Source organism: Nomascus leucogenys, chromosome 21, assembly GCF_006542625.1.
Source record: "Nomascus leucogenys isolate Asia chromosome 21, Asia_NLE_v1, whole genome shotgun sequence".
Classification (NCBI taxonomy): domain Eukaryota; kingdom Metazoa; phylum Chordata; class Mammalia; order Primates; family Hylobatidae; genus Nomascus; species Nomascus leucogenys.
Window position 1 is genome coordinate 16,943,836 of NC_044401.1, and position 25,286 is coordinate 16,969,121.

Here is a 25,286-nt window from a genome sequence, read left to right on the forward strand (position 1 = left end):
CAACAACAAAAATGATACCCAGAAAAATAGAAAACAAAAATTGCTATTTTTCAAGAAAAAAAATCAATGGACTTTTAAAATTACAAAGTGCAGTATTTTTTTAAGTAAAGAAAACATATTAGTCATGATAAAAAAATGACAATAAAGTTTACTAGAAACAATAAAAAACAACCACAGTAAACTTTCTGCAGCTGATAGGAGAATCACTACAATCTACATAAAATGGTATTTAAAAATAAATTCATGTTAACTTCTGGGTTTGTCTGTGAACCATAGAGATGGTATTGGACTTACCTTACTACTCTGGACAATTCTAAAATTCAACAAACCTTTTGAGGAACTCTTTTCATTTATTAGAGAACGGACAGCAAAGGGCTCTGAAACTTGAAGAAGGGATGGCTCAAAGGTGAGCTCTGCACATATCAACTGGCTTCTGGTTGGCGTCATTTCTAATCCTTAAAAGTATAGCTTTAATAGGCAGCAGCAATCTTGTTGGGCAAAACAAACAGATCAAAAAGGTGACAAAGTGGTGGCTTTTTTGGGGGGAACAGTACCCAATAGGAAGGGCTTGCAGTGGGAAAGATTAAGAAATCTGTGTAGTGGAGCTCTTTGGTCTTTGACTGAATCCTAAACTACACATTTAAAGAACAAGATTATGTAATCATTAGCAGGTAACATCTGAGAATTAAGCATATTTTTGAGGTAAATGACTGAGAAGATATTTGAATTTCGAGCTTTCATCAACCAGAAAAAAATGTAAAAATAAAAATCATATTCTATAAAAAAGTTTTGCACATAAATTCTGAAAACACAACTAAAACACAGAACCACCTCCCCAACCTAAAACTAAGTTAAGATAGGATCAGAGTAATCTAACAGTAATAGAAATTCCCCCCAGAACAACTCGATAATCTATAAGAGAAGATAATGCAATCCAGTTTTTATAACATATCATTTGTAACATCTATATACAATAAATTAGCTACTTATTATAAAAAAAGGCAAATAGGACTTCCAATCAGAAGTAAAACAAATGCAGTTAAGCTGAGTAGACTTATAGATGACACAGATATTGATATTAGCTGACAGGGACTTTAATATAACAATTGAAGATTTTAAAATAGTTTATAGGAAAACAGGAAAAAAATGGGTGAAAAATGGGGACATTCAAAAAAGGAAAGGAATCCCTAAATAAATGATTCTAATGGAAACGTTAGAGAGACAAATACAATATCTTTATAAAACAATTTTAGTTGGAAATAGACTGGACAAAGCAAAATAAATATTGAAATGAAATAAGATTGATATAAATTGTACAAACTGAAGTACAGATGGAAACGTAATAATAAAAGACTAGAATATCTGAGGCCTGTGAGAATACATCAAAACAGGGAATCTAGAGATGATTGGCATTCAGGAAGGAGAGGAGAGAAAACATAAAACAGAAATTTTCCAAAATTCATGAAAAATGTTAACTGACTGATCCAAGAACTTAATGAACTCCAAGCAGGATAGATACAAAGAAAACTATAACCAAGTGCAATTTACCCAACCTGATGAAACTCAGAAATACAAAAATATTAAATTAGGTCATGAAAAATATATACAATGAATTCTGAGGGAAAAAAAGTATTATGGTTGCCCCCTTTGTCAGATACAATAGGAACAGGAGAAGAGTAACATTTTTAAAATTCTGAAAAAATAATTTCATATCCCACATCTCCTTTAAAATTGATAGTGAAACAAGGACATTTTCCAAGAAATATAAACTTAAAAAGAATTTTGTGCTGAATACAAAAAATCTGTAAAAATACAAAAGAAGTATCTTTATTTTGAAGGGAAATAATCCCAGATGGAAGCCTGGATAATCCTTCCTTCCACAGAAAGAAAGACAAATGGAAATAATAAATATGTGGATAAATACAAAAGAGTATTTAAAATTATTTAAAATGTTATTCATTGTTTAAGTCTAAATTAATATGTGTATGGTGGGATTTATAATGTATACACAATTGCCTAACTGTATAAAAAGAAATAAATGGAATTAATCAATTGTAAAGTGCTCACCTTATTAGTGAAGTAGATTTATTAGTGTTGACTGTAACAAATTGTAATCCCTTGAGTAACTTTAAAAAATAGTGCAAAGAGGTATAGCTGAAAAATCCAATAGAGCAAACACGTGGAATGTAAAAGTACAGATGCTTCCTGACTTCTGATACGGTGATAAACATATTGTTGAAAATATCATAAGCTGAAAATGCAACTAATACAACCTACTGAATATCATAGCTTAGCCTAGCCTACCTTAAATGTGCTCAGAATACTTACCTAGTCTACAGTTGGGTGAAATCATCTAAGACAAAGCCTATTTTATAATAAAGGTTGAGTATCTTATGTAATTTATTGACAAGCACACTGAAAGTGAAAAACAGAATAACTGTATCACTTTTGCAGTATTATAAAGCAAAAAAACTGGTAAGTGGAACCATTGCATGTCGGTTACCACCTGTATTTGATTATCTGAAAAGAAGGCAGGAAAAGAAGAAAGGAACAGATGAGACAATTAGAACAAAAATTTTTAAATAATTAACATTTTGTTTAAGTAAATTTAGCATCTTTTGAGTAGCATATCTATGAAAGTTCTTAATGCCATTTTTATATTTTCAAATTAGAAAACAAAATGAAACAAAAAACCTTAAAAGTGTCATTTGTATTGCACTTTGAAGAACAATGCTCAATAGGTAACGGGCTTCAAACATCAGAGAATCAATGTTTAATATTTAATTTAGTATTTCTCGTTTATGCATACACCACAGGAAATATATTTGTAAGAATAAAAAGTACATAAATTCATTATACTTAAAATCCTATTGTTAAGATAGAGACTAACATATCTGGAGGCATTTGAAAAGTATTATAATTATTTTTAATTAGATGGATTTTCTTTTACTTGAGCCAACTTAGATCTATGATTTCCAAGTTCTATGGTTTCTTTTATTCATTATTTGATATCTGTGATTCACATTCTTATGATTATAAAATAAAATGGGTTGAAATTTTAAAGCATACACATATGATTCATTATTGGATTTCGTGAATACATTATGCTACTTCACATTTCTGAATCAAAGCCACAAAAATATAGAAACTAAATGTACTCCAGTAATATTTTTCTAATACAAAACTCAATTTCCTCCTGAGACGAATGAAGAGCTTATGATGAAGGCTTATGAAAAATGTTTCCAAAGTTATGTATTAGATTTTATTCTTTTCACAACAGTAGAAAGGCTTTCTAGTGAGAAAATGTGAAGTTAATATACCCTGTTTTCAATAGCTCTTGTGTATCTGCAATTCTCTGTTCTTTTACCCAACCTTCTAAATGAGAAGAAAATTGACTTTCCAGGCAAAAAAAGCAAGTGCACATTATGCAGATTATAAGCATAGCTGCAGAGGGAGCTAACTAAATTATTTGTATCAGTTTCTAAGAAATATGTAAATACACTACATGTGCCATCTTCTCACAATCCATTTAGAAATATTTGGTGTCTGTTGTTTTTGATTATTCTTCCTCATCTTTATTCCCCTTTGTCACATTTCGGCACAGCCTACTGACCGCCCATTCTTTACAATTTTATGTTAGAGATCTCCAGGCATATTTCAATCCTTATGATAAGGCATCTATAGGGTCACATGTAGAATACTTGTTGAATGGCATGGAGATTTTATGACTTGCAAATTTACTTGACACTACATTTCTTTTCCCAAAGGAAGAAATAGCATACACTGTATTTTTCTTTTTCTTTTCCAAGTAAAATTCTTTCTTCCCTGAACAGCAACCTGTCTGGATCAGACCTTAAGCACTCAACTTCTTCCAGAACTGTACAGTCTTTTCTCTATTAATAGATTACTGCAGTCTTACAGAGGGCAAATCTCTGTAATCCATAAGTTCCATGGCTTTGCCCCAACTGTCAAGCTCTGCACACTGTTCCTTTCCCCTTGATGTAATAGCAGATCAATCAGGGGCCATGGGTGATGAGCCATGAGATCTCCAATGTTTGCTGAGCATCCAGGGTGAATTAGGTACTGCAGCAGTTACCAAAAATATTACATTTTATTCTTCACTTTAAAAATCTTACAGGTGATGGGAAAAATGATTTAGAACAAAGTATGTTCTAAAGTATACAAGATAATATATTAAAAATGCCACAGGGAATATCTTATTACAGAAGACAAGAACATTTACTCTTACCTGGTAAAATTAGGGAGAAGAATTATAATTTATGCTTTTTTCTTGCTATGGATTTCTTATATCAAGTAGGAATAGTTAGAAATAACATCCAACCTTTCAAAATCTTTCTGACTGTAAACTTCTGACCCTGTCTTCAGTTTACACTTTCTTATTGAGAAGTCACCAGAGAAAGATGAAGCCCATGTATCATTTGGAATCTTCAACAGAAATTCAATTTTTAGAATTTACTTGAATAGGATTTTGCCAGTTAGGTGTGTTTCTACTTAAAAAAAAAAACACAATGTCTGCAATATAGTCATTACATATTCACCACCAAACATGCAAGTTAGTGTGTGTTATCATAGAACAGAAGTCAGACAGGCAATTGAAGAGAGCCCTGTCTTTAGCCATCACTACTATAAAAAATGCTGAGGTGCTCTTGCTAAAAAAATGCTTAGTCATACTTCTACAATATTGGTTATTTAGCATTTCACTTTTTCCTTGAACCAGTGCCCTACACAAGAGGAAGCAGAAGATTGTGTGTTGGCTATGTGTGGATTTGGGGTTTGTGCTTCTCCTCTTAGAGGCACACACATTGTTTCACGTAACACCCACACAAAGACTTGTGATATCTGTGATGATTTTACTAAAGTGCACTTGTACCAGTAAGTACTGTAGAGAAGGCAAATTTTTACCTTTACCTTCTTGGGATAAAATAAAGATCAACAACAAGAGAAAAGCATAAACATTTATTTGTTATAAGTTTTATGTGACTTGGGAGCTCTAATAAGGAAATGAAGACCCAAAAATGCAGTTGGAGTTGAACCCTTACGTATTGAATTAAACAAAGAGTAGTAAATTATGAAAATGAGAAAGCAATGCAAAGGGACTTGGGTGAGGGTGTTGAGTGAAGAAATTGTTAGAAAGGTAAGTTAGTGTAACAAGGTTGGTTTGTACAAATTTCTCTTAACCTCAACTTCCTGTCCTTGATGATAAGAATGATATTTTCCTTTTGTTCTTGAAGAAAAGGACATTTTTCACAAGAGAATTTCATCTCCTGATTTTTAAGAAACAGCATGAAGTTTAGAGTGATCTTCTTACACCTGCTGTTTTTCAAGTATTTACCTCAAAATAGTCAATATGCCAGAGTAACGTATTTTGGGATGGCATATTCCTTACTCCTTCAGCACAAATGCATTCAGGAAAGGTCCACAAATGTTCGTTGCAATTGCCATTTAAAAGCATTAAGTCTGCCATTGTCCTTCTGGATTTATTTATATGAATGCATATCTTTTCATAAGAGTTTAATTCAAAAGGAAGAAAAATGAATGGGCTACTAAGGAGATATATATTTCGGTTATGTGAAACACCCATGAGACTTCTGATTGTTTTTAGATTAATTCTAATTTTATGCTAAAATGAGCATTAGATTATCACTCACAAAACCAGAGTCTGAGTCCAAATTGCAGTATTAAATAACCGAGATTATGGAAATAATCATGTGAGGTCATAGCCCAATGCAATTCTGAGGTCTAGAATCCTTTTCCTGAGATTTCTGTGGCACTCTGTATCTTTACTATGCATTCCCTTTAGGCCTTGGCTAGTTCAAGTGCATTTCACTTATTCATAGCTTTCGTAGTTGAATTTCTCCAAATAGATAAATTATTTGAATATAATATTCACAATATATTGTCCCATATATAGTTACAGACAGATACACTAATAATAATAATACATGTAGAACAAATACATGCCATTCTATTAATGATGGTTAGAGACTAGATGAGAAGAAATCAAAGGCACATTTTATAATCAACATGGAAACCATACATGTATGACAAGAAATGTACACATTTTTAAAGTGAATTAAAAGAATGTGAAACATAGTTGGTGGATTATTTAATAACTCATTCCTCAAATTATTTTCAACCGAAGATGTGTCTTTTCAGTGATACAGAAAACTTCTAATGAATAATCATAATAAATGGCTGAAAAGAGTCCGTTTCAAAGTGTTGGGTGAAAAACTAATGGCAAACTCTTGACCTTTCCAATCATGCTGTCATAAAGAAAGAGGAAATACTCGGAAACAGAGTTGTGCTGCACAGATACACAATAGCTCTGCTGTGAGAGTGAACTATCCTTGGCTTGTAATTGGGCGTGAGTCTCTGGAAAATGTCAAGACCTTTTAAATGTCAGAATTTTTTGGCTCTGGGCCCCTTCTGTCTATTCTGCGTGGAACATTGTGAGTAGATTGCAATAGATGGATAGTTGCTACTTTAAAAATGTCCTGAATTCTCCCTTGTCATCATAGATAGCAATCAATGTATGAAGAAAGATTAACAGATGTTCGAAAGTTCTGGAGAAGAGCTCAGTTGGAATTTTGGATTTCTATTAACCTCATAGTGGAAGTGTATTAAGGCCAAAACTCTGCACCAGACTTCAAGTAAATATTTGAACTTTGCTGGATGTTTTAAGAGAGTATAAGTAATTTTAAAGACACAATTCTTATTTTAAGTATATATATTTTTCTATATGTTTGATTCCCTTTGTTGGAAAATGGTAATAAATAAATTTTAACAAATGTAATTGCTTAAAAAAATCTTTGGTTTCCTGATTAAGTCTGTTAATCTCTCTCTCTCTTTCTTTCTTTTTTTTCTAAATAAATCAAATTCATGTATATTCATGTAGCCGTTATGGAATGCTGACCCTTAGATTCAGATAAGATAAATATTCTTTTTATATCTAAGATTTCTTAATAAGAGGATTTTCCTACAAGTGCTTATTGAAACATACATTTGTTTTAAGATAGAAATATTTCCGTTTTTCTTTTAAAACTATTTTAATATATTCCAATATTTCTCCAAAAATCAGTAACTTTTATGTAAGAGTCTCATCATCTCTGTCTTGCAAGAACTTAGTTTCTAGAACAAACATTGAATAAAATTTGAGACAAATTTAATGGTTTTTCCAAATTTTACCTAGTTATCAAAAATATATGATGTTTAGTGGTAATGCTAAATAGGATTCCATTTTGGGTTTAGGTATAATGCATTGGAAAAAAAGGAAGAAGTGAAAAATTGCATAATGTAATTTTTGGATAAGCATCTGAAACAATAATTTTCCTTTCATAATCTTCCTTTGTATATTCACTTGCAGAAAAATTTAACTGTATCTTAGCCAAGAATACAGGTGCAAATTGTGGAAAATTCAAGTTAGAAATACTTTTATTTTATTTTATTTGTTTGTTTATTTATTTTGAGTCAGAGTCCCGCTCTGTTGCCCAGGCTGGAGTGTTGCCAGGCAAGATCTCGGCTCACTGCAACCTCTGCCTCCAAGTTCAAGCGATTCTCCTGCCTCAGCCTCCTGAGTAGCTGGGATTACAGGCACGCACCACCAGGCCCGGCTAACTTTTGTGTTTTTAGTAAAGTTGGAGTTTCACCATGTTGGTCAAGCTGGTCTCAAACTCCCGACTTCAGGTGATCCACCCATCTCAGCTTCCCAAAGTGCTGGGATTACAGGCATGAGCCACTGTGCCCGGTCCTTTTAATTTGTTTTATAAGAACATAATTTGATACCAAAGTATTTATCCTTAAGTATATGCCAAGGATTATTAGTGACTTAATTTTTTTCTTCTAAGGACTGAGTTTAAATATGAACTAACGTATAAAATGCTATTACATAAGTTATTTTACAAGGCAATATTTATACCAATATTACAAAATGGTATTATGTGAAATTTTCTGAACACAAAGCAAAAAATAATTCCTATTTCCCTGATGTATGTTACTTGTTTAAAAGGAAAACATCAATAGAGAGTATTAAGGTCCAAACAAAATTTTTTTTACATATGAATCTTTCTTCTAATATCATGGCTTTATACATAACTGATACAAATGACAATCAAATTAAAGCACCTAGATTGTTGTAACTGTCGCTTGTTGACTGTGCTCTAAAAATTATTGTTAAGACTGGAATAAATAAAGTGTATATAGCTCTTATTGTTTGTAAAACACCAAATACATATTAGCTTTTACAGGTTCTTTTTGCGTCTTCTTGCCTTCCCTTTATTTTTGTACTTTCAGGAAAGTTCAGTTAATTATACTTCTCTATTTGTAACTCACAACAAATTTACTCCTCCTGTGAGCATATATATATATATGGTGAAAGGCATGAATTCAGCGTCATTATGTTCCACACTGTATTAATTCCCCAATGACATCTATTAAAGTTATCCATATTTTTCTCCCTTTATCATATAATATTCTTATATATGTAGAGAAAGAGGGAAAGATTTTTTTCTGTTTACTCTATGTCATCAATCTATTTGCTGTTTCTAAACTAGTTCCATGTTGTTTTGAGTACTAGGAATTTGTTGCAAGTACTACAGTGTATGCTGTTGTCTTATTATCTAGCAAGGTGAGCCTTTCTTTTTCCTTTAATTTTGCTTTTATAAAAACTCACTTATGTATTTTTGGACATTTTCAAAAGACTCTGTCTTCTAAAATACGTAATTTTGTTTCGTACTGGATGATTTAGAAAATAAATTATTTTTTGTATTTAATTGCTAATATTACCTTTATATCTTAATGCTTTCTCTTAGATTTATGTATCTGCTAATTAGACTATTTACTCCAAGAATATTTTTTAAATAATTGAAGAGTTCAATTTCAGCAGTTTTATCCATCTCAGAATATCTTGATTGTACTCTCATATTTAGAAAATTATTTTATCTGGCCAGGCACAGTGACTCACGCCTATAATCCTAGCACTTTGGGAGGCCAAGGTGGGCGGATCACGAGGTCAGGAGTTCGAGACCAGTCTGGACAACATAGTGAAACCCTGTCTCTACTAAAAATACAGGCATGGTGGCGGGCTCCTGTAATCCCAGCAACTTGGGAGGCTGAGGCAGGAGAATTGCGCGAACCCGGAAGGTGGAGGTTGCAGTGAGCAGAGATCGTGCTATTGCACTCCCACCCAAGCAACAATGCGAGACTCCATCTCAAATATATATATATATTTTATCTTAAATAAAAGTTTATGTTCAAATTATTTGTCTTTAAAGTTTTGAAATTATTACTCCATTTTATTATTCTAATTAATATATTTCAAATGTTATGTCAATATGTTTCTATTCTTCTCTTTTTGGAATACTTCAAATTACTTTTGATAATCCCTTGGTTTTATTTTCATTGTAAAGTGTCTGGGTACAGACTAGCTTCATGAATCTGTTTAGTTCTCTATTAGTCTTTTTAATCGGAAATTCATTATTATTAATTGTTGCAAATCTGCAGGTTTTTTTTAAATTATTCCCTTTATATTTACTTTCTTCATATCTTAGGAATTCCAATGACATAGATGTTAATATGTTAATTTCTGTTTCTTTTCTCTTGCTTTATTTATTGCATATTTTTAAATCCTACTTTACCTTTCTGGTGCTTTTATTTATTTACATACATAGTTAGTTGGTTAGTTATTTTTGAGAGTTTCTCACCTTGTTATTGTAGGTTACTAAATTTTTCTTTATCTGTAGCTACTTCTTTATTCATTTCACCTTCATAGCTTCATGTTCATTGTGACCTATAATTCCTATCTCTCTGATAATATTTGTTTATCTTAATTATCTGACATTTCTCTTTGTTCTATGAATTCTCATTGTACTTACACAAGTTGAACAGCTATTTATTTGATTATATACCTAGTAATTATAATTATTGGTATTATTTTCTGCCAATTTACTTCTATCAAGACTATCAAGTACTTTGATTGGAAATGTATACTGGAAGGAAATTTCAAAGCTGTAGGACTAACTTTTGCCTTTACTGGTGTGTTTAAGTTTATGGGCATGTGTGTGTGTGTTAATGTACATGTGCACAGAGATTACATATAACAAAGAACCACCCCTATTGGCTGTTCTGTTTCCAAACATCAATCCTTCTACTTCCTATAGTAACTGCTTGAACTTGCACTACAGATGATGTTCTTTTCCAAGAGTTGTTATTTTTTAAAGCAAGGTTCTTTAGCATTGGTGTGTATGAGTTTGTGTGTGTGTGTTTGTGGGAATAAGGAGGTGGTCAGCATCACCCATTATTATCTGCTCATCTCTCCAGTGAGCCTCTGGTTTCTTGGTGTTGTCCTGCTTAGCATGGTGGGGCATAGAAATAGACTACCTATAATGCTTTATCCAAACCATTTTCTTTACTGTGACATTTGGGCGCCTGTGATGGTTAATACTGAGTGTCAACTTGATTGGATTGAAGGATGCAAGATATTGTTCCTGGGTGTGTCAGTGAGGGTGTTGCAAAAGGAGATTAACATTTGAGTTGGTGGACAGGGAGAGGCACACCCACCCTCAATCTGGGTGGGCGGCATTTAGTCACCGGCCAGCATGGCTAGGGTAAAACAGCAGAGGAATGTGAAGGACTAGACGGGGTGAGTCTTCAGTCCTCCATCTTTCTCCCGTGCTGGATGTTTCCTTCCCTCAAACATTGGACTCCAAGTTCTTCAGCTTTTGGACTCCTGGACTTATACCAGTGCTTTGCCAGGGGCTCTCGGGCCTTGGGCTACAAACTAAAGGCTGCACTGTCCACTTCTGTACTTTTGAGCTTTTGGAACTCGAATTGGCTTCCTTGCTCTTCAACTTGCAGATGGCCTATTGTGGGACTTCACCTAGTGATCGTGTGATTCAGTACTCTTTAATAAACTCCCTTACATTGACATACATCTATCTTATTAGTTCTGTCCCTCTAGAGAACCCTGACCAATACAGTACCTGTCCTGGTCTGTACTTTTCTTCCCTCGCCAAATCACAGATGAATTTTTTTCTCCTCAGGAGACTTTTATAATTTTTAATGTAGGTTTTTACTTTCTCCAAATCCATTCACTTCTCTCTCATTTTGCTGACTTCTTCAGTGCTCTGATGTGAGAGGAAGATAGAAGCCCATATTAGCAATTAATTTTTCAAAAATGTTTTTCTAGGCCAGGCACAGTGGCTCATGCCTGTAATCCCAGCACTTTGGGAGGCTGAGGTGGGTGGATCACTTGAAGTCGGGAGTCCGAGACCAGCCTGGCCAACATGGTGAAACCCTGTCTCTACTAAAAATGCAAAATTAGCCAGGTGTGGTGGTGCATGCCTGTAATCTTATCTACTTGGGATACTGAGGCAGGAGAATCACTTGAACCTGGGAGGCGGAGTTCACGGTGAGCCAAGATCGTGCCATTGCACTCCAGCCTGGGCAATAAGAGCGAAACTCTGTCTCAAAAATAAATAAATAAATAAATAAATAAATAAACAAATAAAATGTTTTTAAAATTACTTTAAAAATTGGCTTCTTCCATGTGAAATGTTGTCATTGAAAGGGCAGAAACTATATTTGATTGATTCATTCAATATCCCCTTCACTTAGTATGCCATGTGGAATTGGTGACACTTTCATTAAATAAATAAATTGATGCATAAATGTGTGATGGAGTGAAATAATATAAAGTTTTAACCATAGAAAATGTATAGAAAAAGTATGATATCTGAATACAAATTCCATGTCTCACCAATAAAATACATTTATTTCTGCATTATGATGATATGTGGGTACAGATGAGAATTACACAGGGCTTCTCAATTCGTATGGAAAAATAGTGTCTTTATGTGACTAGCTTCTCTGAATTCTGCTCAGCCTCAGGTTCTTGGTTCTTAGATTCTTTCTCTTTTCATTGTACTTAAAGTCAAATGAATGCTATTCATGATCATGTGTTGCTTTTGACTCAGATACATTCACAATCTCTTATATTGTTGAAATTAGGCTATTTCTGAAGCCTGATGCCTTGTTTTGTCTATACTAAAGTGTAATTTAAGCCATTTCCTCTCTTATGACTTCTCTTTTTTCTCATCTAGTGCCTGCTTGGTTTTCTAGAATATCCTCTCCATAAGACATGAGATTCAGGCCTGGGATATTGTAGTGAGGAAGAGAGAAAGAGAATGGCAACCCCTGAGTTCCAGGAGTCAGCCTGCTAGTAGTAACAGCTAAGTCTTGGTGTTGCTATGGGGTGGTCTGACTCTTCAACTAGGCTTTGATATTCTTCTATTGGACATAAACAATCTCAGAAAACATTAACATCAGACAAGGCTACTCTGTCACCATGATAGACCAAGACTAAGACAAGACCACTTCATAATTATTCCTGTACACAGGCAAAATATGAACATTGTCCACATCAGATAAGTGACTAAACATTTCTTTAAACCAGTTAATACGAGCGAATGTTATTTCCTTATGAAACAGTGTTAGACTTGCTCTCATCTATCTCTCTTCTAGATTAAACTCAGTCAAAGAGTTGTCTAAACTTTATGATAGCATCCAATCCAGAGTAAGCCCCACTTCTTTCAATCCTCCCGAAAATCACTAAAGCAAAGTTCAGATAGAGTAAGTCATTTCTAAAACCCATTTACAGAGATGCTCCACAATTCCCCATGATGTGCATTGTCCTTTGCTACAATGGGAAATGAACTCAACTTGTTCAAATACGGGTGTGTTCTTTGTTCTCTTTAGTAGAGGGCATTGCATACGAGAGAGAGAAGAGAACACAAAGGAGTTTCAAAAAAACACCCAAAATAAATCACAAGAAGGATACCCAAAATACTTGAAATTTTTCTTGTGTTCCACCAAAAGCTCTAAATCCCAGAGTATGTCCTTGAATTTCAATTCCATCATGTTAGAATTTATTTTCACAGATGGAGGATAGAGTACATGGGCAATGCTTCTCTGGTGCAGAGAGGTGTCTTCTTAAATATACCCCTAACTTTATGTTCCATTGAAAAAAAGTAATAAAAGTAAATTAATTAAGAGAATATTGACCTCTGAAAAAATTGCTTGCCCCTTCTTACAGATATTTATGTCAGAGCACAGGGAACAGTATTTTATCACCTTCCTGACTTTTTATTCCCATTGCATAAATCTGTCAATGAGCAAGCTCTATCCCCAGCTGGACTGGTCTGTCTATAAATAAGACAGGCAGATACCAATGCAAAACTGTGGTTTATTTTTGAAAAACTTTTACCTCTGCTTTCATTTTGGCTTTTAATAAGTTTGACAATTCTTAGCATTTGGCTTTGCTTCTTTGTCCAAATTTCCTGCCTTATGGGGAAGTCTGAGGATGATTAATGTTCAAGAAAGTTGTGAGGAAATGTGCCACCCAAGTTTAATGCATTATTATTTTACTAAATCACAATTTTCTTGGTGTTCATATCAGTAGCCTAATCTTTATGCAGTAATAACTGATTCAGATTTCATTTATAAAATGGAAGGGAAAAATGCAAGAATAAAAAGGGAGAGAATTCATAGTAGAGCAAAGAGAAATTACTGCAGTATGAACTCTAACACAGTAGCATTCTTTCACGGTCTGGTACTTTTTAATCTTGAGTCATAGATGGAAAAATAAAGGAAAAAAATTGAGGCACAACCATTCTACAGTAGGCAAAGCAAGAGAGATTGCTTGGATTGATTACTCTGAACTCCAGAAAACAGCTACAGAATGCCTAGAATTCCCCAGACATGACTATTATGGCTCCCTGTGGTGGCTCAACAGACTTCGTTTTCAGATAGGTTACTTGGAGCACAATTTTCTTTCTAAAAACCTTTGCTTTGGCCTTGGTTTGGAAATAACCTATGGCTATAGTATTTGTTTTTCTGCTTAAGAATTCATAGAGAATTTTGGTTTGGGCATCATGACAACTTTTACTTAATAAAAATATGAGAAAAATATATAGTTATATAGGCTGATTCCTTTTCACAATAATTCTGCTGAGCTCATATAATTCAATGTAGTTTATTTGTTTTTGTTTTCATTTTTCTTTATGTCTCTGATTGAGGTCCAGTGGGCACACTCAGTTTGGAAGGGTTTTAGAAAACATGGCTGAAAAATGATGAATTACGTATGTATTAAATTGATGTTCACAATTTCTTGTAAGTATAATCTCTTTTCATGAAAGTGATGACTCTTTCACAATAGCTGAACTTTATAAACACACGCACACACAAACTAAATTAAATTAAATTAAATATGTCCAGGTAATATTTCTAAATATATATAGAAAGTTAATATAAATTCTGAATACCTTGTTGATGTATGCAATATTTTAAAGTCATTTGGGGGATAACAATTCTGGCATTGTCCTATAGCAACAATAAAGAGAGGCAGTTTAAAAACAGCAATGTAAAGAAGGATTTCAAGCCAACATTAATGGTGTGATTTAATCAAGCCCTTTTTATTGTGGAATTTTATAAACCATTCAAAATTATACTTATAGCTAACATTTCAATATATTAAAAATGCTCACGATAAAAATTAATTTCTGAAAAGGCAAATGAATGGAGGATGCATATGCAATATGCCCTTAACTATAAATATGTTGAAAGATGAGAGATCATGTGGCTGATAGGCCAGTTGATACATAAAAAAAAGAATAAATATAAAAGAGACAAAGAGAGAAAAAAAGGAATAAGAAAGGAAGAACATAAAGGAAGAAGGAAGAGAGGGAGAGAGGAAGAAAGCAATAGACGTAGGAAAGGAAAAGCAAGGAGGAAAAAAGACAAAGCTAGCAGGAAACCAATATATATATGATAAATATTAATATTAAGAACATATTAATTAATAGAGGGTTAAAGATCTGTGAGTGGTCTACCCAGATGTGATTCTTACTATACTATTACATATCCCAAATTTTCTTAATTGGACATACGCTTTCTGTAGTCAGAAAATTAAAATATTAATTTCAGAAAAAAATTGTTATTCCTATCCTCTAAATGCATGCCCCAATGAATAATAGTCAAATATTAATATTACACACACAAAAGTTGTGAAATAGAAGACTATATATATATTTTCATTAACATAAACAGAAAAATTCCTATTAGCTCTTCACACCAGGATTTGTATGACCCATTAACGTGTTCAAATGCAACACTGCTCATTAAAAGAAGAGTTCTTACAACTCAATTCAAGGTAATTATTATTTTTACTTTCTTTGTACTAATGTCATTTTGAATAAGGTATATTCATCATTAAAACTTTTATGAGCTCCTACAAGTACAAAAGAAAAGTATTTTGATTGATATTTCTGACTGTTGAATGTTAACCTCTATCCTAAAGATTGCTCACACATAATGGAAAAGTTAATTCCCACTACAGTGGTAATATTCATTGTACAGATGAGGGGACACACATTACGGTATACACTAACTTCTAGCCTTACATGGTATTTCCATTAATCTGAATCTATTATCAGTCTTTACTTTGGAACCTAAGCAAAACCGCATCAACAATTACAGGTGGATCATAAAGACAATTGTGAAAATCAGCACCTGGATTTTCAAAAATGTTTAATCGATCCATTCAATATTCTTCTTTTTTCAGATATTTTCCCTCTTCCAGGAAATAAGGCCCCAGCTACTGACCTCACAGGAATAGTCCACTGCTTCCTACCTTGGCAGCACCCCACACTGTTGGTCTTGCAACAGGTATGCAGATACACACAAAATGAAAAAAAAGCCCAAGACAGAGCGAATGGATGTATTCAGGTCCTGGTTACTTGACTATAGTTTGTGAGATAAAGTATTTCTAATGAGTATTTTCCACAATTCATCCAAGTCTGTGTTTCAGCATCCTACTTCAATATTTGTACTTATTAACCTACAGACTTAGATAACAAAAAACTCATTTAAAAATAGAAAAGTAACTCATAATTTTAAAGAATATAGAGAAGGCACAATGAAAATAAAAATATATAATATCTTCGCTAGCCAGGGATAACTGTTATTCCTCCAGCCAGAGATAACTTCTGTTATATTTTTAGATAATTATACATCCTTACAGTTTTCTATGTCTTAGTTTTATATAAATATATGTTTTATTTCACAAAAGTTTAAATCTTTAATATTTAAAGAGTTTTAAATCACTGGTGTTTTCCACACATAAATTATGTCATAAAATAATTTTCATAGTAAAATGCATACTATTTTAACTAAATTTGTAATGTTACCTTAGATGTATAAAGATGTATTTAAACAAATCCCTTCTTATTTAAATTTAGCTTACTCTTGGATTTTCCAGTTTATTTACCGCATACTTATTACGTATTATAGTTATTTAATAATGTATTTACTACCATACTTAGCATTGACACTGAGACATGTTTTTTCACAAGTATTTAGTGTTTTATGGTTCAATTTTTATAACATATAATTAGTGAATTATAAGATGTAGATACTGAATTTTTGAAATTATTTTGTATGAATAGTTTTACATATTTATGATGCTAACCTCATGTTTTTAATTTGTTGCGAATGGTTTTCCTGATGTTTATCTCCTCTTAAAGACTATGGCCTTTCTTCTTATAGACTTTTAAAAAATGTTATGTACTCAACTGATTTAATACAGCTGAGTTTTGCTTCGGCATTAAATATAGGATAAACCTCTATCTTTTACCCACTAAAAAGAAATGTTATCTTTATATTATATGTCTCAATATAAATTCCTAAATTTAAACTTAATGTGATTATTCTATATATATAACTTGACAGTAGTGTCCATTTATTTGATTAAAATAAAATTTTAACCTCATTTATTACATAATAAATTCAGACTTTCCATCACATTTTCTTACACAAATCTTTATATTTCTAGATAAACTTCAGAATCATTATTTTCCAATTCTAAAAATCTAACAAAATGTTCATTATAAATCTAACAAATAGGCTAACATTAGAAGTAATGCATCTTTGAAAATATTAATGCAAGCTATCCCATTGCATGTATTTAAATTATCTTCTTTAATAGTTAGATTGCTGTTCTCGTTACATAGCGCATATTTAGATATGATTAAGTTTCGTATGATTTTGAGCAATGTTTTCTAAAGAGATTTTTTCATCATCTTATATATGTCTTGTTTTGGAAAGTTGCATTAAATTTGCAACTGGCTAATTTATTTTCTTTTTTGAGATGATTAGGTAGACAATTGTATTAACATTGAAATGTTTTTCCTGTTTTTGATTTTTTTAATTATTCTGTTTTCTTGTGTTATTGATTTAGAATGAGAGCGCACATCTTGTCTTGTTCTTGATTTTTAATACAAATGATTTGATCAGTGGAAGATTTAAACATTAACCATGACTACTGCTTTTGGCTTGATATAAGTTTATTTTATTATGTTGGAGAAATAGTCTGTTCTGGTTTTATTGTTATGCCAGGAATGAATGTAGAATTTGATCAAATCTATCTTTAGCTTATTTCAATATAATTTGCAGCTAATGAATTCTCTAATTGGATCATCCTTGAATTTTAGGGATAAATACTAGTTCTTCCTGTTATATTTATTTTTTTGCATGCTACTTAATTTAATTCAAAAATATACAGAGTTAATATGTGTTTATTTTAATGCCATCCTCTGCAAGTTAGTAAGAAATATGCTGAGTTCAAAAACGCAATGGCAAACCCTTTTGGCTCTTTCGTGTGCCGAAGCAATTCTAATCATGTAAACTTAATCTACTGCCTAAAAATTCTACAGAAATCTCTTATAAAACAGTTTTAACTCAGTATCATTATAGGTGCATTGGAAGATGGTTTTCTGTTGTGTTGGTTGTTATTCTCATATAGTTAGTGAAATATTTAAATTTTATTTCTCCAATTAATTCAGCTTTGATCAATTGTATTTTCTCACAATATCGTATAATTTCCTATGAGTTTTAATATGTATTATTATTTGATACAATCTCCTATTGTTTGTAAAATGTATTTGATCTATACAGTTATATCACATTAATCATTCACACTGGCAATTGTTTGTGATTATGTTTTAATTTATTCTTGGTTACTTTGTGAGAAATATCTCTAATATTTTCAGTCTTTAAAAGACTTGCTTTCCAGATTTGTCATTTGTCATTTCTTTTTCCTAAACTGCTCATGTTATCTTTATTGTTGCAATTATTCTACATTATTTTTGCTTTTTGACTATGCATTCTCTTGTTTACTTAGTTGGATGTTGGATTTGAAGAATTTATTCTTTTTTATATTAAAAAATTTAGGATTCTGGTTTTCTTTACATGTGTATTTTTGCCACATCCCATAATTTTGTTTGCACAGCTATCTTTTCACTTGATTTTATTTTTGACTCATGACTTGCCTTTTTTATCCTTTTTCTTTTATTTTAAAAATTTGGTTTGTTTCTATTGCTTTCCTTTTTTATTCATCATTGTTCTTTTTTAAATTTTATTTTAAGTTCGGGGTACATGTGCAGGTTTATTACATAGGTAAACTTGTGTCATGGGGGTTGTATAGATTATTTCATCACCCAGGTATTAAGTTTAGTACACAGTAGTTGTTATCCCTGATCATCTCTTTCCTCCCAGTCTTTCCCTCCAAAGGTCCCAGTTTGTGTTTTTCCCCTCTATGTGTCCATGTGTTCTCGTTATTTAGCTCCCACCTATAAGTGAGAACATTCGGTATCTAGTTTTCTGTTTCTGTGTTAGTTTGCTAAGGATAATGGCCTCCATGTGAAAAAAAAGTCAACATCACTATTAGAGAAATGCAAATCAAAACTACAGTGAGATACCATCTCACACCAGTCAGAATGGCTATAAATAAAAAGTCAGTAAAGAGCAGATGTTGGCAAGGTGGTAGAGAAAAAGGAATATGTATACACTGTTGGTGGGAGTGTAAATGAGTTCAACCATTGTGGAAGACAGTGTGGCGATTCCTTAAAGACCTAAAGACAGAAATACCATTAGACCCAGCAATCCCACTACTTGGAATATACCCAAAGGAATATAAATCATTCTATTATAAAGACACATGCATGTTCATTGCAACATTATTCACAATAGCAAAAGACGTGGAATCAACCTACATAATCATCAATGATAGACTGGATAAACAAAATGTGGCACATATACACCATGGAATACTATGCAGCCATAAAAAAGAATGAGATCATGTCCTTTTCAGGGACATGGATAGAGCTGGAGGCCATTGTTCTTTTTTATGTCATGATATTTTGTTGTCTTAATAGTATTACTGAAAACTATGAGCTCTTGAATTAATTTGTGGGAAATGAATCACATGTTAAATACTCAAGTATATCTGAAATCTATTTATAAATGTTACTATCATTTAGATTATTTACTACTAATCAATGTGAAGAAAATGAGGATAAAGACCTTTATGATGATGCATTTCCACTTAATGAATTGTACATTTATTTTCTCTCCCTTATGGTTTTTCTTGATATAATTTTTCTAGCTTACTTTATTGTAAGAATACAGTATATAATAAATATAATATACAAAGTATGTTTTAATCGATGGTTTATGTTATTGTTAAGGCCTCCAGTCAATAGTAGGCTATTACTAGTTAAGTTTTGGGGGAGTCAAAAGTTACTGTTGAATTTTTAACTGTGCAAGAAATACATGAGTACCCCTAAACTCCGTGTCAATTAAGGGTCTACTGTGTTCATAAGACTTTATACTCTTCTTTAAAATACAGTGGTTTTTTTGGCTCAGTTAACATCTTTTGCTTTAAATTCTATGTTTCTAATGGCAGTATTTTCCCTTACCTTATTTTTATTTTCAGTTGATTGGCATATCTTTGATATAATTTTAGTAAGTTCTTTTCCAAAACACCTTTTTTTTTGTTTGTTTGAGACAGAGTCTAACTCTGTAGCCCAGGCTAGAGTCCAGTGGCCTGATCTTGGCTCACTGCAACCTCCATCTTCCAGGCCCAAGAGATTCTTGTGCCTCAGCCTTCTGAAGAGCTGAGATTACAGGCACACGCCACCACACCTGGCTTTTTTATCTACAACTTTTTAGTTGGTTGGGCAGGATGGCATATACCTGTAGTCCCAGCTACTTGGGAGGCTGAGGCAGGAGGAACACTTGAGCCCAGGAATTTGAGTTACAGTGAGCTATGGTCGTACCACTATACTCCAGCCTGAGTGACAGAGTGATACCCAATCTCAAACAAACAAAAACCACAAAATGTACAATACCAGGAGTGAACCCTAATGCAAACTGTGGACTTGGTTGATAGTGATGTGACAATGATGGCTTATCAATTGTTAACAGATATACCACACTGGTATGTTGATGCTGCCAAAGCCTGTATATGCAGGCATGGAAAGGGTATGTGGGAAATCTGTATTTCCTACTCGATTTTGCTATGACCTTAAATTTTTATAAAAAGTAAATTCTTGACAATACTAACAAAAAGAAAATAATGCTTATTAAGCCAAAAACAATGGAGAACCAAAACTAACAAAGTCCATGTTAAGGAAAAAACAAGATAGAAGAAATAAATTAAGGACAATTATTAATACCTCATTTATGAATTAATACATCATTAAGAATAAACTAAGACAAAACCCCAATTCACCTGCTTACCAAGGGATAGGTGCAAGACAATGACTGCATTAGTGGTTAGGAATTAATTTCAACTATATGTCTTTATAAGAAAAAAACAACGAAAATCTAAAAGAAATAGGTAAAAATGGTCAAGGTGATGAATAGAGATTTCAGAAACTGGGGAAAAAACATAAATGGCAACATTAATAGCAGAAAAAGTGAGATTTAAGGTCAAAAGCATTAAGTGGGAAAGTGGGACCCAGAGTCACACTATGTAATAATAAAATGTATAATTTCGAAAAAAGATGTAAGAGTCATAAATCATTTTATATAGAACAATAGCAGTAGCACATAAAAAAGAAATATTCCTAGAAATACACTGAAGACCTGACAAAAACATAATTATAACTGGTGAGTTTCAAATATGTCTTTCAGAACTTGACATAGTTAAAATAGAAGTAAAAATAGTGAGTATATCAATGATAAAAATCAACCTCAGCCCTTTGGAGCCCATTTCTTTTGACTGTACCAAATGTGACCCTTTCCTGGAGCTTTTGGCAACCAATTCCCTCATTGCTCTCCCTAATTTACCAATTTTTTAATATGTAGATCACTCTGATTTTCCTTATTATAAATTTTATTATTAATAATATTTAGATCTATTATGATTCATACTATGTACCCTGAATATCTGCGATAGGTCTCAGTTAATTTAGAAAGTTTATTTTGCCAAGGTTGAGGGTGCATACCCATGACAAAGTCTCAGAGGGTTCTGATGATATGTGCCCCAGGTGGTCAGAGCACAACTCAAGGAAAACCAAACATTGTTTCATATTTGAAAATGTTTCCTGTATAATTTTTATACCAAATAAGCCAAATTATGTCATTTTTGTACTTTAGGGAACCTAATATCTTAAAGAATTAATTAGGGGAGAAAAAAACATAATTTATAATTTAATTTTGGAAAGTTTGTCAAATATCAAAGGTTTAAAACACTTGATATCACAGGTCATTGTAAAATAAGTCATTCTTTTGACCATAGTGATAACTAAGGATTTCCAAAAAAAAACAAGGCCTTCATTCTTTGACAGAGGAGACTTAATTTTCCAAACAGTAAGCTTTAAAAAAAAGAAGCCAAGTAAATTTGTTTTTCAAAATTGTTTTTTTTTTTTTTTTTTGAGACGAGTCTCGCTCTGTCGCCCAGGCTGGAGTGCAGTGGTGCAAAAAAAACTATAAAATTTTAATCTTGACCATAAGATATAAGTTTCATTAGCCTTTTATAACCTTTATAACCTTTATTAAGGAGTCAGTTAGTGCTTCAAGAAAACCTTGTTAATCTGACACAGGGGCCCATATGCTGGTCTTGCATCAGTGTGCCTTTGACATAATGATTAATTTATAGGGAAATTGAACTTATTTTATCTCTCAAAACTGGCTGTCACAATCTCATACACTCACCTCTTCCGTGATAGTCTCTGGGTCTCGAGGAGTTGCATAGGTTTAATTTCTGGCCCTGTATCTTAGGAACGCAGTTGACTCTGATTGGTGTCTTCTACTGGACCTGATGATAAAGTGTTTAATTGTTGTTAGTGTTTAAGATTTAGCAGGATTTGGTGCCCTGTTTAAGATCCAAGAGTCAAAGCCCCATAAGTCAATGTCACAAGTACTTTAAAAGCACATACAGGATGATACACGAACGTGATAACCTTAATTTAAGAATTTTTTTAATCTTAGTTTTTTTCCTAAGGGAACCAAAACATAATAATAATGAAATAGGAATTGTTTTGATGTATCTTATAATCTCTTAGGCCAGTTGCCAAAGGACAAAAGAAAAGACCTTCTGCAATGCACAGACTATTAGGTTGGAAGAAAACATTTCCTTTAATCCTTTAAGAAAACGTCTTTAGCATTAGGCCACAATGAGCAGAACTCAAGGAAAAAAAATTATATGAGCTGAAAATGAGTTGGAGAGCATTGCTATTTCACACCCTTTAAAATGGGAGAGAAAACCAAAAATGGTGAGATGAAATAAAAGTTAAACTTTGGGTTTAAAAAATTAAAATCTTTCATAATTTATTAAGAATAAATCAATCTCTTAAATTTTATTGTTCTAACCAACTAGTAATAAGTGTTTTTTTTTTACATTCACCTCAATCTGTAGCAAGACCATTATAATTTTCCTTTAATTATCAACAACTTGATTATATGAAAGTTTTATTTTTTAATAAAGCCTCTTATTGCTACACAGACCATTCATGATACGCTTGGACTTCCTGTTTGTCCTGAACATTCTTCTTTCTTAAACAACTGGTCATTTTATTCTAAGACTAAATTTACCTTAAAATATTATTTCTCATAAAAAATTATTTCTCTTTAAGCTTACTTACCAAAAAAATCCTCTTTATTCATATAACTTTCTTTACTTCTCTCTTATTTCCTGTTTCCTTTTACCTTGTTTTATACATAACCTTTGAATAAGCCTTGAATTAAACAAAAACACATTTTCTGACAAATAGATTTTATTAAAAAATACTCAAATAATGAAATATGTATTATTTAATTTAATATAACTTTAGTTTCTAAATTATGAATTTGTCCACAAGTATTTATCTCATTACTTTTACATAATTTTTTAATTGTAATTTTTATATAGATTACTTATAAAAAATTAGAGAGAGTCATCATCTAAAGTTATGAAACTGCCATTGCAAAATTATAACAGACAGTAAAAAAGATCTGACTTAACTGACTTCACCTTGAATTTAACCTCCAAGCTGACTTTGTTCATTCCTGGTATAGACCAAACTAACTTTGGGAGGGACTTGGTTTATAGTTCAGATTTGAACAAAGATGATAGCCGTCCTTTCCCACAACAAACCTTACTACCTGTGGACTAGACTGCCTAAAGCCACAACATTAGAAATTATGGTAATTTTACTAAATTCAAGATGTAGCTATTTTCATTAAACCAATATCAGTCTTATTTATTAAAAATTACACAAGCAAACATCATTCTGTTTTGGGCTTGGTTTATAGTTTTGCAACCCCTACACCAAATTTTGATGCAAACAAAAATGTATACTGGCAATTCTGAAGACATTTCTAATATTATTATACTTCACCAATAATTTTAAAGTTAGCTTATTTATTAAAGATTTTACTTAAGTTATGTACACTTGAAAAAGCATGACTAGTCTTTTCCTTTTTTTCTGATAAAGTATTTGATTCAAGCACTTTTATTTTATTAAGCTGATTAATTAAACTTCTTTTATATATTTTATTAATGAAACTGTGTGCATAACACATAAATACATAGATGTATTAGGCATGCTGATAAAAGTACATCTTATAAATTCATAAAACCTTCTTTTTTGCATCTTATGCTTCAAATTCTTCATAACCTGTTTCAATAGGTAACCTATATCAATTCTTGTTAACCCTAGGCAGTTTTCAGCCAAATAGCCTTAAATTTGCATGCTAAAAGAAGGAACTCAGGTGAAAATCAAATAGCAAAATTTACATCATAAGGTATGCTGAGAAAAAGTCTGGTGTGCTAGAGAGAAATTAAAACTGATTTAATTGCCAATTAAACATGAAATTATAGAAATTATAAAGGCCTTCTAAATATATATATATGTATCCATATGCACACACATGCACACACACACACACGCAAAGATTCTGTAGCTCTTCCTTCAGAGATTTAGGCATGAGATAAATACAAATTCACCAGCTTGCAAAGAAATAACCTGTTCGATGCAAACTGTGGTTTTTATCATAATAGAAAAATAACAGCAGATTTAAAGCAGGCAGAACAGAAAATAGTGCAAAAAGAGAACTTAGAAACTCTATCATTTGCAGGCTGACCTTAGGGTTCTTTTTTCTTAATGTAAATGTGCACAAAGACCATATTACTTCCATTTCACATAAACTCTGGCAAGTAGAGGTGCCATAAAACCTACAGAGTGCTTGCAAGGGGGTTACTCTTCTTTTTTTCTCTTCATTTGTAGATTATTTGTTTCCCACTTTTTTTTTTTCTTAAAAGGAGGAATTGAGCTGTGGCCTAGGGTTTTTGTGTGGTGGAATGATGTGTGCTGCTTGTGAGCAGGACTCCACAGTGTGTCACCACTAAGTCATTTCCATCCTCTTATGTGTCTCAGTTTCTCTCTCAGAGGTCTATGACCCATGAGAGGGCTCAAAACACTGAGTGATCAGCACTTACATGCGTTTCCTGGACGATCCTGTTTTTAAAAAATTAATTTTTGTTGGGAATTTCCCTGCAGGGCCACTGCATGTTGAGTGGGGTCAGGCCCCCTGGACACTCCCATGAGGCCCTCAGTCACCCAGGGGTGCCTTTTTGGCAGGGAGGAGCAAAATGTCCTTTTTTTTCAAAGCTGAGGAAATTCAGTCTCTCATTTACCTATGAAAACAAGAGTTTGGTTCCTCATGCAGATGTGCACAGACAAGCCTAATAGAGATTAATTTTGGGATAAAAAGCAAGCAGAGAAGACCCTTTAGAATGCATCTTCGAACTAGAATTAGGATCCTTAAACAACAACTTTCTAGGAGAAAAAAAAAAAAAAACAGCAACCAAGACCACTTTCTGTAAACTGTTCTCAGCCACCCTACTTTATAGCCCTTGTCAGCCACTACACACGCCAAAGTCAAATTCTCTC